Consider the following 14829-nt stretch of genomic DNA (forward strand, 5'->3'; position numbering starts at 1 on the left):
TTAAGCAGTAGGTTACATTCTGTGACGAAGCGGGACTGTTCTTAATATTTCCTTTGAATAGTGTGGGGTGCCTCAGTTTCCCCTAGGCAATTCTTAAGTATCTAGGTGGTGGGATAAGGGTTTATGATCGTTGCAGAGCCCTAGAGAGCAGGTGTGTGCAGGAGTCTGGACACAGAGAATGGCCAACACCCTGTTTCCTGGCAACTGATGGCCTGGGCCCTTCCCCCCCTGCAAGGTGAGAGCTAAAGGGTTGGAGAACAAAGGAATCCGGTGCCCTCCTGGCCCGGGAAAGGGACAAAGCCCGGGGGGGGGGGCGGGGGCTGGAGGGAGTTTCAGTTTGGGGCTGGCTGGGGACATGGAGTGAAGTGCAGACGTGGTTGTCTGGCTCACTGGCCCCCAAAATGGACCCAGCTGAGAGGTCCTGTTCTCTGCACCTACAAGCTCTGTGTTAGAACATGTTCCTGTCATCTAATAAACCTCTGTTTTACTGGCTGGCTGAGAGTCACGTCTGACTGCGGAGTTATGGGGCAGGACCCCCTTGCTTCCCCAGGACCCCGCCTGGGCGGACTCACTGTGGGAAGCGCACGGAGGGGCAGAGGATGCTGAATGCTCCGAGGTCAGACCCAGGAAGGTGGAAGTTGTGTGAGCTGTGTGTCCTGCAGACAGGCTGCTCACAGAAAGGAGACTTTCCCAGAGTCCTAACCGGCTTCGTAGGGAGCAGTTCCAGAGCATCGCCCAGGGACTCCATGACAACTGGTGGCAGCGGTGGGATGTACTGCACCTCATGGATGGCGCTTCCTACAGTGACTGGGGAGCAGTAAAACAAAGGGGGATTGACGAGGACCAGGTGTGCTGAAGGCTCAGAGAGGAGCGGTTTCGGGGGGGTGGTTAACCCCTGGGAGTGTGTGACCAGCGAGAAGGACTGTGCAGTAATGGGGTCCCCTTGGGGACTGTGGTGAGCAGTCTCAGGGGCAGAGGAGCCTGCGGCTTGGCCCTGGGAGAGAGAAGGACTTTTGCAGTAACAGGGTCCCCCAGGGGATTGCAGCGAGCGGTCCAAGGGGCGGACGAGTCTGCCGCTTGACCCTGGCAAAGAGGGGGTGACCTCAAGAAGGGCTGGCACACTAGGGTTTCTCCCTGGAAACCGTGGGGAGTTGAGAACACACAGGCCTGTGAGTCCACAACAACTTGGGAGGAGCGGAGTGATGGCCTGTCACCGTCTCCTTAAGAAGGACATTGTAACCCTGTGCAGAAAGAGAGGGTTGAGCATTGGAAAGTTCACCAAAGCACAGTTCATCGTGCAGCTGGAGGAGGATGACCGCTCTCAGGGACAGATTCCTGACCCCAAATGGGGCTATAGCAGGATCTGGGAGCAGCTGGAGTGGTAGCCAGGCATCCCCAAGACTCCTGTCCCTGGCCAGACGGGGGTCTTCACGATCAGGTTCCCCATCCGGGGATCGGAGATGGACGGGATTGGAGCTGAGTGCGAGAGAGCAAGAGGACTGTGAGAGACAGCGAGAGCCCGAGAAAGAGCTGCAGAAGCAGCAGCAGCATGAACTGGCGGTGGTGGGGCGGAGAGGCCTAGGGGACCTCCCCGGGCTGAGTGGGGATAGACCCCAGGGGGCCAGTTCCGCAGGGAACCTCGAGACTAAATTGCTGCCCCTGGTTAAGGAGGGGGAGATGTGGATGCCACCTCACTGCCTTTGAGCAGGCTGGAGATTTGAACCAGGGGGACCCTGCGGAAAAGCCCCTGTGTCTAGCTCCCTTGCTGGGTCCCAAGGCCACAGACTCCGTCAGCCAGATGGGTGGGGAGGTGGACAGGCTCCCACTCCTGACCCCAACCTATATGTCTGCGTGGAGTCTCCTGGGCTCAGGCCCCTCAGACCCCACAGTGGGTGGAAGGTGATGGTCAATGGGGAGACATTCCTGGGGTGGCGAGATCCTGGGACAGAGAGAACTGGTGTCAGGCCCTGGGTGGTGCAGCCTCAGATGCTGAGGGCCTGTGTGAGCTGGGTGAGGGTCCCAGGGACGAAGCCCCTCGCCCTGCCTATGGCCCAGTTCCCTGTGCAGACCCAGGAGGGGTGGGGCTGGCTGGTTGTTGGGGTTCTCCAGGACACCAGCTGCGAGACCCTGTTGTGGGGTGACTGTGTCTCTTTGCGACAGGATCCAGGTCCTGCTCCGGTAACTGCCAAGGGTTTGAATTTGAATCCAGGGAAGCAATTGGTGGAGAGGGAAATGGTCAGTGAAAATGCAGATGACCTGGCTGGCAGCAGGGAGGAGCTGCTAGGCTCAGGATACCTGCCTGCCTGTAACCAGACCCCTGGGGCTGGGTGAGACAGAGAGATGTTCCCTACCCCCTTCGACACCGGAGAAGGGGCTCCCGCTGGCTCTGATGCAGTGAGGAAAGCAGGGAGCTCGCTGCCTACCCCCACTGGGACAGCAAGGGCAGCGCTGAGCACAGTGGGAGCTGAGACCCCAGCTGAGTGGGGGGAGACACAGGCAGGGCAGGGGATCTGTGGGGAGTGGCAAGGTGCTTGGTAAGGAAAGTCTGGATGAGCCTAGGCAGCCTTGTGAGCTGATGGCTGTGTCTAGTCAGCACTGTGGGAAGGCGAGGAGAGTGGAAGATGAGTGTCCCTGGACCTCACCTGTTAGCTGGGTGGAGAATTGAGACAATGAAGGAAACGTGCCTGTGTCTGCCAGGGGTATTGACTTGCCTGTGGAGGGAACTACCAACCCCGTCTCCAAGCAGTTGTCTGTGACCAGCCTTGTGTGCTGGGACAAGGGGAATGAGCTCCCAAGCTGTGTGTCTGGGAAAGGAGAAAGTGTGTCCGGCTCTTCTTTGTCTGTGGAGCAGACAGAAGGGGCCTTTCAGCCTGTGATGGTTGAGGGGAGTGCAGTTGTCTCAGAGCTGGTTCTGGATTCAGCTAAAGCCCAGGAAGGGAAGGGTCCTAAATTTGCATCTGCTCGGGAGAATGGCCCTGTAACTAGGTCGCATCCAGTTAGTGTCTATGTAAAATCCCAGAGACCAGACAATTCTGGTGCTTGTATTTTGCCTGTTGCTAGTGTGTTGTTTTAAAGGGTGGAGCAACTCTGTCTAATCAGGGTGAGATCCTAGCCAGGGCACAAGGAGAGCAGGAAGGTGATGGGATTGTGTTACCTACTGAGGGTGTGGAAACCTGTCGCAAGAAGGAAAAGATTCCTGAACATGTGTGTGGCAAAGGGAAGGAGAATGCTTCTAACCTTTTATCTAGGAAGTCTGTCAGTTTGTCTGAAAGGGGATTGTGTAGGAATCCGCCGGATGGGCCAGAGGTAATTCTGGATGTAAGGGAGACGCAGAAAGAGTCTGTTGTTGCTCAGGAAAGTGTTCCTCTAGAGCAAGCCCTTGGTGAAGAGGGTAAGAGCAGAATTTCTGTGAGGGGTGAATTGTTGCATAGAAAAGTCCTAGGGAAAGGAGTCTTTGCAAGCAGTTTACTGCAACTGAAGGGTGTGAAAGTGATTTAATCAAGAAAGTTTCAGTTCCTAATGGCCAGAAATTTTCTGTTGTGAATGGATCCACTGACTTTCCTGTTGAAGGGTCCAGTGTGGAGAGCTCTGAGAAGGTCTCAGATGAAGTGAAAGCTGTTAAGAAAGTTAAACAGACCTCTAACCAAGCGGCTGTGTTTGGTCAGCTTGTTGGGGAGACAAGGTTGTTGAGAACTCAACTTGCAGTGGGGGAGGTTTAGATTGGATATTAGGAAAAACTTTTTCACTAAGAGGGTGGTGAAACACTGGAATGCGTTACCTAGGGAGGTGGTAGAATCTCCTTCCTTAGAGGTTTTTAAGGTCAGGCTTGACAAAGCCCTGGCTGGGATGATTTAACTGGGAATTGGTCCTGCTTTGAGCAGGGGGTTGGACTAGATGACCTTCTGGGGTCCCTTCCAACCCTGATATTCTATGATTCTAGAAAGGGATGTCTCCATGCTAGTTCTGTAAGTGAACAGTATGTGACCCAGGTCAAGATGGGGGCCCTTAACCAAGAGAGCCCGAATTGCAGCCCTCCAGACTGGAGCTCTGGGAGAAGACCCGATCCCAGTTTGACCCCGGGAGGTTTTGGGATGGCAAAAGGGCGCGGGCTGCATAAACCTTCCCACATGTGGCATGCGAGTGCTATCGACCACCCCTGACCTAAGGGAGGGTGTGAAACTGGAAAGGCATAAAACTGGAAGGGCCTGGTGTAACTCCCACCAAGGAACGGGAGAGATGCTGGGGCATCCATGGGAACGTTGGTGGGTTCAAACTTCCCCAGGTCACTGGCTAAAGTGACCCCGCTCAGTTCGGTCTGAAAGGGGGGAGAGATGTGACGAAGCGGGACTGTTCTTAATGTTTCCTCTGAATAGTGTGGGGGTGCCTCAGTTTCTCTTATGCAGATCTTAAGTCTCTAGGGGGTGGGGTAAGGGTGTATGGTGTAAGGGTGTATGATCCTTGTACTGGCCTGTCTCCCAAGACTTGTGAGAGTGTTGGGTCATCCTTTAGGATAGGTTGTAGATAATAGTATGCAAATTGGATACTATTAATTTAGGCTTAAATAGAGACTGGGAGTGGCTAAGTCATTATGCAAGGTAGCCTGTTTCTTCTTGTTTTTTCCTACCCCCCCCCCCCCAGATGTTCTGGTTTAACTTGGATTTAAACTTGGAGAGTGGTCAGTTTAGATGAGCTATTACCAGCAGGAGAGTGAGTTTGTGTGTGTATGGGGGTGGGGGGGATGTGAGAAAACCTGGATCTATGCAGGAAATAGCCCGACTTGATTATGTAAAGAGTTGTCACTTTGGATGGGCTAGCACCAGCAGGAGAGTGAATTTGTGTGGGGGGTGGAGGGTGAGAAAACCTGGATTTGTGCTGGAAATGGCCCACCTGTTGATCACTTTAGATAAGCTATTACCAGCAGGACAGTGGGGTGGGAGGAGGTATTGTTTCATATTCTCTGTGTGTATATAAAGTCTGCTGCAGTTTCCACGGTACACATCTGATGAAGTGAGCTGTGGCTCACGAAAGCTCATGCTCAAATAAATTGGTTAGTCTCTAAGGTGCCACAAGTACTCCTTTTCTTAATTTGTTTTGTTTTGCTTTGTTTTTTGCTCTTAGTTTTTCTGTCTTTTGCTAGTTGTTCTTCCAGTTCTTTTTGGCCTGCCTAATTATATTTTTACACTTGACTTGCCACAGTTTGTTCTTTTCTATTTTCCTCAGAGGCTTTTCCTTCCAGTTTTTAAAGGGTGTCCATTTGCCTCCCACCATCTCTTTACGCTGTTGTTTCACCATAGTGGCATTTTTTGGTCCACTTACCACTTTTTTCTTTAATTTGGGGTATACAATTAGCTTGCGCCTCTCTTGTGGTGTGTTTATAATGTTTCCATGCAGCTTGCAGGCGTTTCACTCTTGTGACTATTCCTTGCAGTTTTTGTTTAACTAGTTTCCTCATTTTGTGTAGTTCCCCTTTTTGAAATGAAATGCCACTGTGGTGGGTTTCTTTGGTGTGTTTCCCCCTACAAGGATGTTAAATTTAATTATATTATGGTCGTTATTAGTGAGCAGGGCAGCTACATTCACCGCTTGGAGCGGATCCTGTGCGCTCCTTGGGACTGAATCAGGAATTGCCTCTCCCCTTGTGGGTGCCAAGACTAGCTGCTCCAAGAAACGAGCATTGGTGGTGTCTAGAAATTGTTTCTCTGCTCCCTGCCCTGAGGTGAGCGTATCCAGTCGCGATGGGGAGAGCTGAAATCTGCCTTTATGACTGGGTTTTCTGCCTTTGTACCCACTCTAATCTTCCTGAGCATTTCTGGTCAGGTGATTGGTAGCCTCTTCCTACTGCTAGACTCTTATTATACAGCAGGGAATTTCTAGCCAGTGAGTTTCTTAGTGATGCAGTTTGAGTCATTGACACTTTTTGCTATATTTGACTCTCTGCTTTCTCTCCTGTACTGTTCCCCTCCCCACCGGCACAACCTACTCTGTCATTCCGGCATCGTTTGTGCCCTGGTTTTACTGTGTCCCTTTGATTATCAGTGTCCCAGCAAGTTTCTCTGATGCCTGTTGTATCAATATCCTCATTCAATACCAAACACCCAAGTTCACCCATCTCAGTATTTGGACTTCTAGCTTTTGTACACAAACACTTATAAAACTTGTCAATATTTAGTTGTCTGCCTCCATGTGATGTCATCAATGGGACTCGGTTTTGTTTGACTGTTTTTCTTCAGCTCCTACCTGCACTTAGCAACTTCTATCCTCTCCTCTTTACTAGGATACAACTCCACCCCTAAGGGTGTGCTCCTCCGCCCATTGGCTTCCCCCGGGGGGCTGCAGCCTCCAGTCTGGCCTTTTACTGCGGCATGCCAGCAGTCTGGTTCCACTGTACGTTAGGTGGAGCCCACCCTTCCTGTGTAGGCTCCTTATTTCCCAAAAGGTTTCCCAGTTCCTAATAAATCTAAACCCTCCTCCCTACCCCATTGTCTCAGCCATGCACTGAGACCCTGCAGCTCTGCCCGTCTCCCTGGCCCTGCGTCCGGAACTGGGAGCATCTCCGAGAATGCTGCTGTCACAGCGTGAGGGGGAGTCCGGGCCCTGCACCCCCACGTCCTGCAATTCCCCGTGACTCTCAGCCAGTCAGTAGAGCAGAAGGTTTATTAGAGACGACAGGAGCACAGTCCAGACCAGAGCTTGCAGGCATAAACAGGACCCTTAGTCAGGCCCTTCTTGGGGGGCAGGGAGATTAGACCCCAGCCTTGGGGCTCCCTCCTCTTCCCCAGCCAACTCCCAAAACTGGAAACCCCTCCAGCCATCTCCCCCCGTCCCTGCCAGCTCCTCCCCCAGCCTTTGTCCAGTTTCCCCCAGCAGAAGGTGTCACCTGGCCCCAGCCCGCCTCCTGGCTCAGGTGATAGGCTCAGGTATCCTCCCTCCAGGGAAGTCTCCCCTCCCCAGTGAAACTCCCCTGCCACATCCCCAGGTCAATCCTCCTCCTCCCTGCTGCATCACAGCTGCCATGCAGGGCCCTCCGGAGGAGGGGGGGAAAATGGGGCAATTTCCCCCGGCCCCATAGGGGCCCCCACGAGAGTTTTCAGGGGCCCCCATGAGAGTTTTTGGTGGCACTTCAGCGGCAGGTCCTTCAGTGCCGCCGAACACACCTGGAGTGAAGGACCTTCCACTCCAGGTCTTCGGTGGCAATTCGGTGTTGGGGGGTCCTTCTGCTCCATGTCTTTGGCGAAGAGCTCCGAAGACCCGGAGCGGAAGGACCTCCGCTGCTGAAGACCCCAGGCCCCCTGAATCCTCTGGGCGGCCCTGCTGCCATGAAGGTCCTGGACTTCAATCTCTTACCTGCCTAAATGTGGCCTCCAGGACCTCTCTCCTATCCTTCCCAATGTCCCCAGGACCTACATGTACCACGGCCATTGGCTCCTCCCCAACACCACACATACATCTATCTAGATGTCTCCAGAGATCTGCAACCTTCACACCCCAGGCAGGCAAGTCACAGTGTGGTTCTCCCAATCATCACAAACCCAGCTGTCTACATTTCTAATGATCGAATCCCCCATCACTATTACCCGTCTCTTCCTAATAACTGGGGTTCCCTCCCTTGGAGGGGTATCCTCCGTGCGAGGGGACACCATGACATCATCTGGAAGGAGGGTCCCAACTATGGGATCATTTCTCTCTGCTCCAGTTGGATGTTCTCCTTCCTGGAGATTTTCATCCTCCTCAACAGCACTGATGCTCTCAGACCGGGGGTGGGACTGCTCTGCTGTGCCCCGGAAAGTCTCCTCCGTGTACCCCTCTGTCTCCCTTCGCTCCTCCAGTTCAGCCACTCTGGGCTTCAGAGCTCGTACTCCGTCTCTGAGGACCAGGAGCTGCTTGCACCGAATGCACCCATAGGCCAGCTGCCCAAGGACCCGTAACTCTCCATGCTGCATTCAGGGCAGTACACTGGGCTGCTGCCAGGGCTAGTTTGACTCTGGCAGGGGGGTTGTTTGTTTGTTCTTTGGGGTCTTTTGGGGGGCTGTTTTTGGCCTAAGTATAAGGTAAGGCCTGGCTCTCATCCCCCCTCTCTAAACTCCCCCACATAACTCTCCCGTTTGCTAGCTCCTCCGTGGCTTGGGAGCGGGCTTTTAATCACTGTTCTCTCGGAGTCAGCACCCCGAGAGGGATTGGGGATCCAAGACTGGCCGGCTAGGGCTCCTCGGGAAGCAGCTCTGCATGCAGCCCCCACTGTTCACGTCAGTCACTCACCCCAGGGCTGGGGCTCACTCCCCTGCCAAGCAGTGAGTGCTGCTCCTGCAGAGCGGGACACTGGACACCTCTGGCAGTGACCCCAGGCAGCTTGCACCCCAGAGCGGCGGGACTGGTCCCCTGGCAGGCAGCGTGGGGAAGTTCTCAGGCTCACATGGAGATACCAGGCTTGGGTTTACACCCATCCTGCCCGGGGAGACAGCCAAGCAGTGGGGAATGGGGGAAGTGGGGCAGGGGCTGGCGGAGCCATGGCCCAGAGCGTGTTCTGGGGGCCTGGCTGCACGGGCTGAGTGTGAACTTGGGCATTCTGCAGCCGCATGCCACTGCACCACGGCCACCCCCAGTGTCGGGGGGAGGCCAGGCACTGACTGGGGAGCAGCACTGGCCACAGTCCCCCGTAGGAAAGGGCCTGCCTCCTGTAAGGACACAGACCCCTTCCCATCACCCTAAAACCCACCAGCTGCCCCACCGGAGAGCCAGAGACTCCTCAAACCCCAGGCATCTTCCCCATGACTGTCGACCTGAGCCCAGACACTGCGGTGATGGACGGGCTGAACTCCTGGCTGGGGGGCAAGATCCTGGCTGGGAACCAGGCACTCAGGGTGGGTCTCAGCCCGAAGCGCGCCCTGGGCTGTGTGCTGGTGAAGGAGAGTTCCTGGGGCCCTTGGCCATGGAAAGCAACAACAGACCCGACTCCCGCAGCCTGGGGCACAGCCAGGGCCTCGAGCCAAGCCAGACGGGCGGCGCTGCCCTCTGCACGGAGCATTGGCTGAGTGGCTCTGGGGCAGTGCACATGGGGTGGGGGTGGAGGGATGGAGAGGCTGCTGTTGGGGGGGGAAGGTGGGGTGAGGTGGGTGGGGATGAAGTTGGGTGGTGGGAAGGTTGGTATGAGGTTGGGGATAGGGGATGAGGTTGGTCTGTGGGGGGGGACGTGTGAAGTGGGATGAAGAGGTGGGGTCTGTGGGGCAGGTTTCATAGAATCTCAGGGTTGGAAGGGACCTCAGGAGGTATCTAGTCCAACCCCCTGCTCAAAGCAGGACCAGTCCCCAGTTTTTGCCCCAGATCCTTAAATGGCCCCCTCAAGGATTGAACTCCCAACCCTGGGTTTAGCAGGCCAATGCTCAACCCACTGAGCTAGGTTTGATGGGGATGGGGAGCAGGAGGTGTTGGGGGAGGGGGAGATGGGATGTGGGGGAGGTTTGATGGGGGATGGGGAGGTGGGGTCTGTGGGGGAGGTGGACTGTGGGGGAGGTTTGATGGGGGATGAGGAGGGGGAGGTTAGATGGGGTGGGGGATGAGGTGGGGTCTGTGGGGGAGGTTTGATGGGGGATGGGGTGGGGGAGGTGTTGGGAGAGGGGGAGATGGGATGTGGGGGAGGTTTGATGGGGGATGGGGAGGTGGGGTCTGTGGGGGAGGTGGACTGTGGGGGAGGTTTGATGGGGGATGAGTGGGGGAGGTTAGATGGGGTGGGGAATGAGGTGGGGTCTGTGGGGGAGGTTTGATGGGGGATGGGGAGGTGGGGTCTGTGGGGGAGGTGGAGTGTGGGGGAGGTTTGAGGGAGGCTGAGGAGGGGGAGGTGTTGGGGGAGGGGGAGATGGGATGTGGAGGAGGTTTGATAGGGGATGGGGAGGTGGGGTCTGTGGGGGAGGTGGAGTGTGGGGGAGGTTTGATTGGGGATGGGGAGCGGGAGGTGTTGGGGGATGGGGAGATGGCATGTGGGGGAGGTTTGATAGGAGAGGGGGAGATGGGATGTGGGGGAGATTTGATGGGGGATGAGGAGGTGGAGTGTGGGGGAGGTTTGATGGGGGATGGGGTGGGGGAGGTGTTGGGAGAGGGGGAGATGGGATGTGGAGGAGGTTTGATGGGGGATGAGGAGGTGGGGTCTGTGGGGGAGGTGGAGTGTGGGGGATGTTTGAGGGGGGCTGAGGAGGGGGAGCTTTGATGGGGAGAGGGAGATGGGATGTGGGGGAGGTTTGATGGGGAGGGGGAGCGGGAGGTGTTGGGGGAGGGGGAGATGGGATGTGGGGAAGGTTTGATGGGGGATGAGGACGGGGAGGTGTCACGGAGTCCCCGGGCGATGCTCTGGAACTGCTCCCCAGGAAGCCAGGCAGGACTCTGGGGAAGTCTCCTCTCGGGGAGCAGCCTGTCTGCAGGACACACAGCTCACCCGGCTCCACCTTCCTGGGTCTGACCTCGGAGCATTCAGCATCCTCTGCCCCTCCGTGTGCTTCCCACAGCGAGTCCGCCCAGGCGGGCTCCTGGGGAAGCCAGAGGGTCCTGCCCCCCAACTCCGCAGTCAGACGTGACTCTCAGCCAGCCAGGAAAACAGAAGGTTTATTAGACGACAGGAACATGGTCTAAAACCGAGCTTGTAGGTGCAGAGAACCGGACCCCTCAACCGGGTCCATTTTGGGGGGGCAGTGAGCCAGACAACCCCGTCTGCCCTTCATTCCATGTCCCAGCCAGCCCCAAACTGAAACTCTCTCCAGCCCCACCTCCTCTGGGCTTTGTCCCTTTCCCAGGCCAGGAGGGCACCGGATTACTTTGTTCTCCAACCCTTTAGATCTCACCTTGCAGGGGGGAAGGGCCCAGGCCATCAGTTCCCAGGAAACAGGGTGTCGGCCATCCTCTGTGTCCAGACTCCTGCACACACAAGCCCTCTAAGGCTCTGCAAGGATCATACACCCTTACCCCACCATCTAGACACTTAAGAACTGCCTAGGGGAAACTGAGGCACCCCCACACTATTCAGAGGAAACATTAAGAACAGTCCCACTTCATCACATCTCTCCGCCCTTCGAGATCGAACTGAGCGGGGTCACTTTAGCCAGTGACCGGGGGAAGTTCGAAGCCACCAACGTTCCCATGGATGCTCCAGCATCTCTCCCATTCCTTGGTAGGAGTTACACCAGGCCCTTCCAGTTTCACGCCCTCCCTTAGGTCAGGGGTGGTCGATAGCACTTGCAGGTGCTATCCGATGAAGTGAGCTGTAGCTCACAAAACCTTATGCTCAAATAAATTGGTTATTTTCTAAGGTGCCACAAGTCCTCCTTTTCTTTTTGATTAAATCACTTTCACACCCTTCAGTTGCACTAAACTGCTTGCAAAGACTCCATGAGGATTCCTTTCCCGAGGGCTTTTCTATGCAACAATTCACCGTGCACAGAAATTCTGCTCTTCACCTAGGGCTTGCTCTAGAGGAACACTTTCCTGAGCAACAACAGACTCTTTCTGGGTCTCCCTTACATCCAGAATTACCTCTGGCCCATCCGGCGGATTCCTACACAATCCCCTTTCAGGCAAACTCACAGACTTCCTAGATAAAAGGTCAGAAGCATTCTCCTTCCCTTTGCCACACACAAGTTCAGGAATCTTTTCCTTCTTGCGACAGGTTTCCACACCCTCAGTAGGTAACACAATCAAATCACCTTCATGCTCTCCTTGTGCCCTGGCTAGGATCTCACCCTGATTAGACAGAGTTGCTACACCCTTTCCAACAACACACTAGCAACAGGCAAAATACAAGCACCAGAATTGTCTGGTCTCTGGGATTTTACATAGACACTAACTGGATGCGACCTAGTTACAGGGCCATTCTCCCGAGCAGATGCAAATTTAGGACCGTTCCCTTCCTGGGCTTTAGCTGAATCCAGAACAAACTCTGAGACAACTGCACGACCCTCAACCATCACTGGCTGAAAGGCCCCTTCTGTCTGCTCCACAGACAAAGAAGAGCCGGACACGCTGTGACGAAGTGGGACTGTTCTTAATGTTTCCTCTGAATAGTGTGGGGGTGCCTCAGTTTCCCCTAGGCAGTTCTTAAGTATCTAGGGGGTGGAGTAAGGGTGTATGATCATTGCAGTGCCCTAGAGGGCATGTGTGTGCAGGAGTCTGGACACAGAGAATGGCCGACACCCTGTTTCCTGGCAACTGATGGCCTGGGCCCTTCCCCCCCTGCAAGGTGAGAGCTGAAGGGTTGGAGAACAAAGGAATCAGGTGACCTCCTGGCCCGGGAAAGGAACAAAGCCCAGAGGAGGAGGGGCTGGAGGGGTTTTTCAGTTTGGGGCTGGCTGGGACATGGAGTGAAGTGCAGACGTGGTTGTCTGGCTCACTGCCCCCCAGAATGGACCCAGCTGAGGGGTCCCGTTCTCTGCACCTGCAAGCTCTGTTTTAGACCATGTTCCTGTCGTCTAATAAACCTTCTGTTTTACTGGCTGGCTGAGAGTCCCGTCTGACTGCGAAGTTGGGGTGCAGGACCCTCTGGCTTCCCCAGGAGCACCGCCTGAGCGGACTCGCTGTGGGAAGCGCACGGAGAGGCAGAGGATGCTGAATGCTCCGAGGTCAGACCCAGGAAGGTGGAAGCTGTGTGAGCTGTGTGTCCTGAAGACAGGCTGCTCACAGAAAGGCGACTACCCCAGAGTCCTGACTGACTTCATGGGGAGCAGTTCCAGAGCATCGCCCAGGAACTCCGTGACAACTGGTGGCAGCGGTGGGATGTACTGCACCCCGTGGATGGCGCTTCCTGCAGTAAGTGACTGGGGAGCAGTAACACGAAGGGGGATTGCCGAGGACTAGGCCTGCTGAAGGCTCAGAGAGGAGCGGTTTCGGGGGGCGGTTAACCCCTGGGAGTGTGTGACCAGCGAGAAGGACTGTGCAGTAGCAGGGTTCCCCTGGGGATTGCAGCAAGCAGTCCAAGGGGCGGAGGAGTCTGCAGCTCGACCCTGGCAAAGAGGTGGTGACCTCGAGAAGGGCTGGCACACTAGGGGTTCTCCCTGGAAACCGTGGGGAGCTGAGAACACACGGGCCTGTGAGTCCACAACAACTTGGGAGGAGCGGAGTGATGGCCTGTCACCGTCTCCTTAAGAAGGACATTGTAACCCTGTGCAGAAAGAGAGGGTTGAGCATTGGAAAGTTCACCAAAGCAGAGTTAATCGTGCAGCTGGAGGAGGATGACCGCTCTAAGGAACAGATTCCTGACCCCAACTGGGGCTATAGCAGGATCTGGGAGCAGCTGAAGCGGGAGCCAGGCATCGCCAAGACTCCTGTCCCCGACCAGACGAGGGTCTTCATGATCGGGTTCCCCATCGGGGGATCAAGACGGACGGGATTGCAGCTGAGTCTGAGAGAGCAAGAGGACCGTGGGAGACAGCGAGAGCCCGAGAAAGAGCTGCAGAAGCAGCAGCAGCATGAACTGGCGGTGGTGGGGCGGAGAGGCCTAGGGGACCTCCCCGGGGTGAGTGGGGATAGATCCCGGGGGGCCAGTTCCGCAGGGAACCTCGAGACTAAATTGCTGCCCCTGGTAAAGGGGGGGGGGGTTTGGATGCCCACCTCACTGCCTTTGAGCAGGCTGGCGATTTGAACCAAGGGGACCCTGCGGAAAAGCCCCGGTGTCTAGCTCCCTTGCTGGGTCCCAAGGCCTTAGACTCCGTCAGCCAGATGGTTGGGGATGTGGACAGGCTCCCACTCCTGACCCCAACCTATATGTCTGTGTGGAGTTTCCTGGGGCCAGGCCCCCCGGACCTCCAGTGGGAGTAGAAGGTGATGGTCAATGGGGAGACATTCTTGGGGTGGCCAAAGGGCATGGGCTGCATAAACCTTCCCACATGCGGCCTGCGAGTGCTATCGACCACCCCTGACCTAAGGGAGGGCGTGAAACTGGAAGGGCCTGGTGTAACTCCTACCAAGGAATGGGAGAGATGCTGGGGCATCCATGGGAACGTTGGTGGCTTCGAACTTCCCCAGGTCACCGGCTAAAGTGACCCCGCTCAGTTCGATCTCGAAGGGGGGAGAGATGTGACGAAGTGGGACTGTTCTTAATGTTTCCTCTGAATAGTGTGGGGGTGCCTCAGTTTCCCCTAGGCAGTTCTTAAGTATCTAGGTGGTGGGGTAAGGGTGTATGATCATTGCAGTGCCCTAGAGGGCATGTGTGTGCAGGAGTCTGGACACAGAGAATGGCCGACACCCTGTTTCCTGGCAACTGATGGCCTGGGCCCTTCCCCCCCTGCAAGGTGAGAGCTGAAGGGTTGGAGAACAAAGGAATCAGGTGACCTCCTGGCCCGGGAAAGGAACAAAGCCCAGAGGAGGAGGGGCTGGAGGGGTTTTTCAGTTTGGGGCTGGCTGGGACATGGAGTGAAGTGCAGACGTGGTTGTCTGGCTCACTGCCCCCCAGAATGGACCCAGCTGAGGGGTCCCGTTCTCTGCACCTGCAAGCTCTGTTTTAGACCATGTTCCTGTCGTCTAATAAACCTTCTGTTTTACTGGCTGGCTGAGAGTCCCGTCTGACTGCGAAGTTGGGGTGCAGGACCCTCTGGCTTCCCCAGGAGCACCGCCTGAGCGGACTCGCTGTGGGAAGCGCACGGAGAGGCAGAGGATGCTGAATGCTCCGAGGTCAGACCCAGGAAGGTGGAAGCTGTGTGAGCTGTGTGTCCTGAAGACAGGCTGCTCACAGAAAGGCGACTACCCCAGAGTCCTGACTGACTTCATGGGGAGCAGTTCCAGAGCATCGCCCAGGAACTCCGTGACACACGCTTTCTCCTTTCCCAGACACACAGCTTGGGGTCTCTCTCCCCTTGT

Source organism: Caretta caretta, chromosome 4 (genome assembly GCF_965140235.1).
Source record: "Caretta caretta isolate rCarCar2 chromosome 4, rCarCar1.hap1, whole genome shotgun sequence".
Classification (NCBI taxonomy): domain Eukaryota; kingdom Metazoa; phylum Chordata; order Testudines; family Cheloniidae; genus Caretta; species Caretta caretta.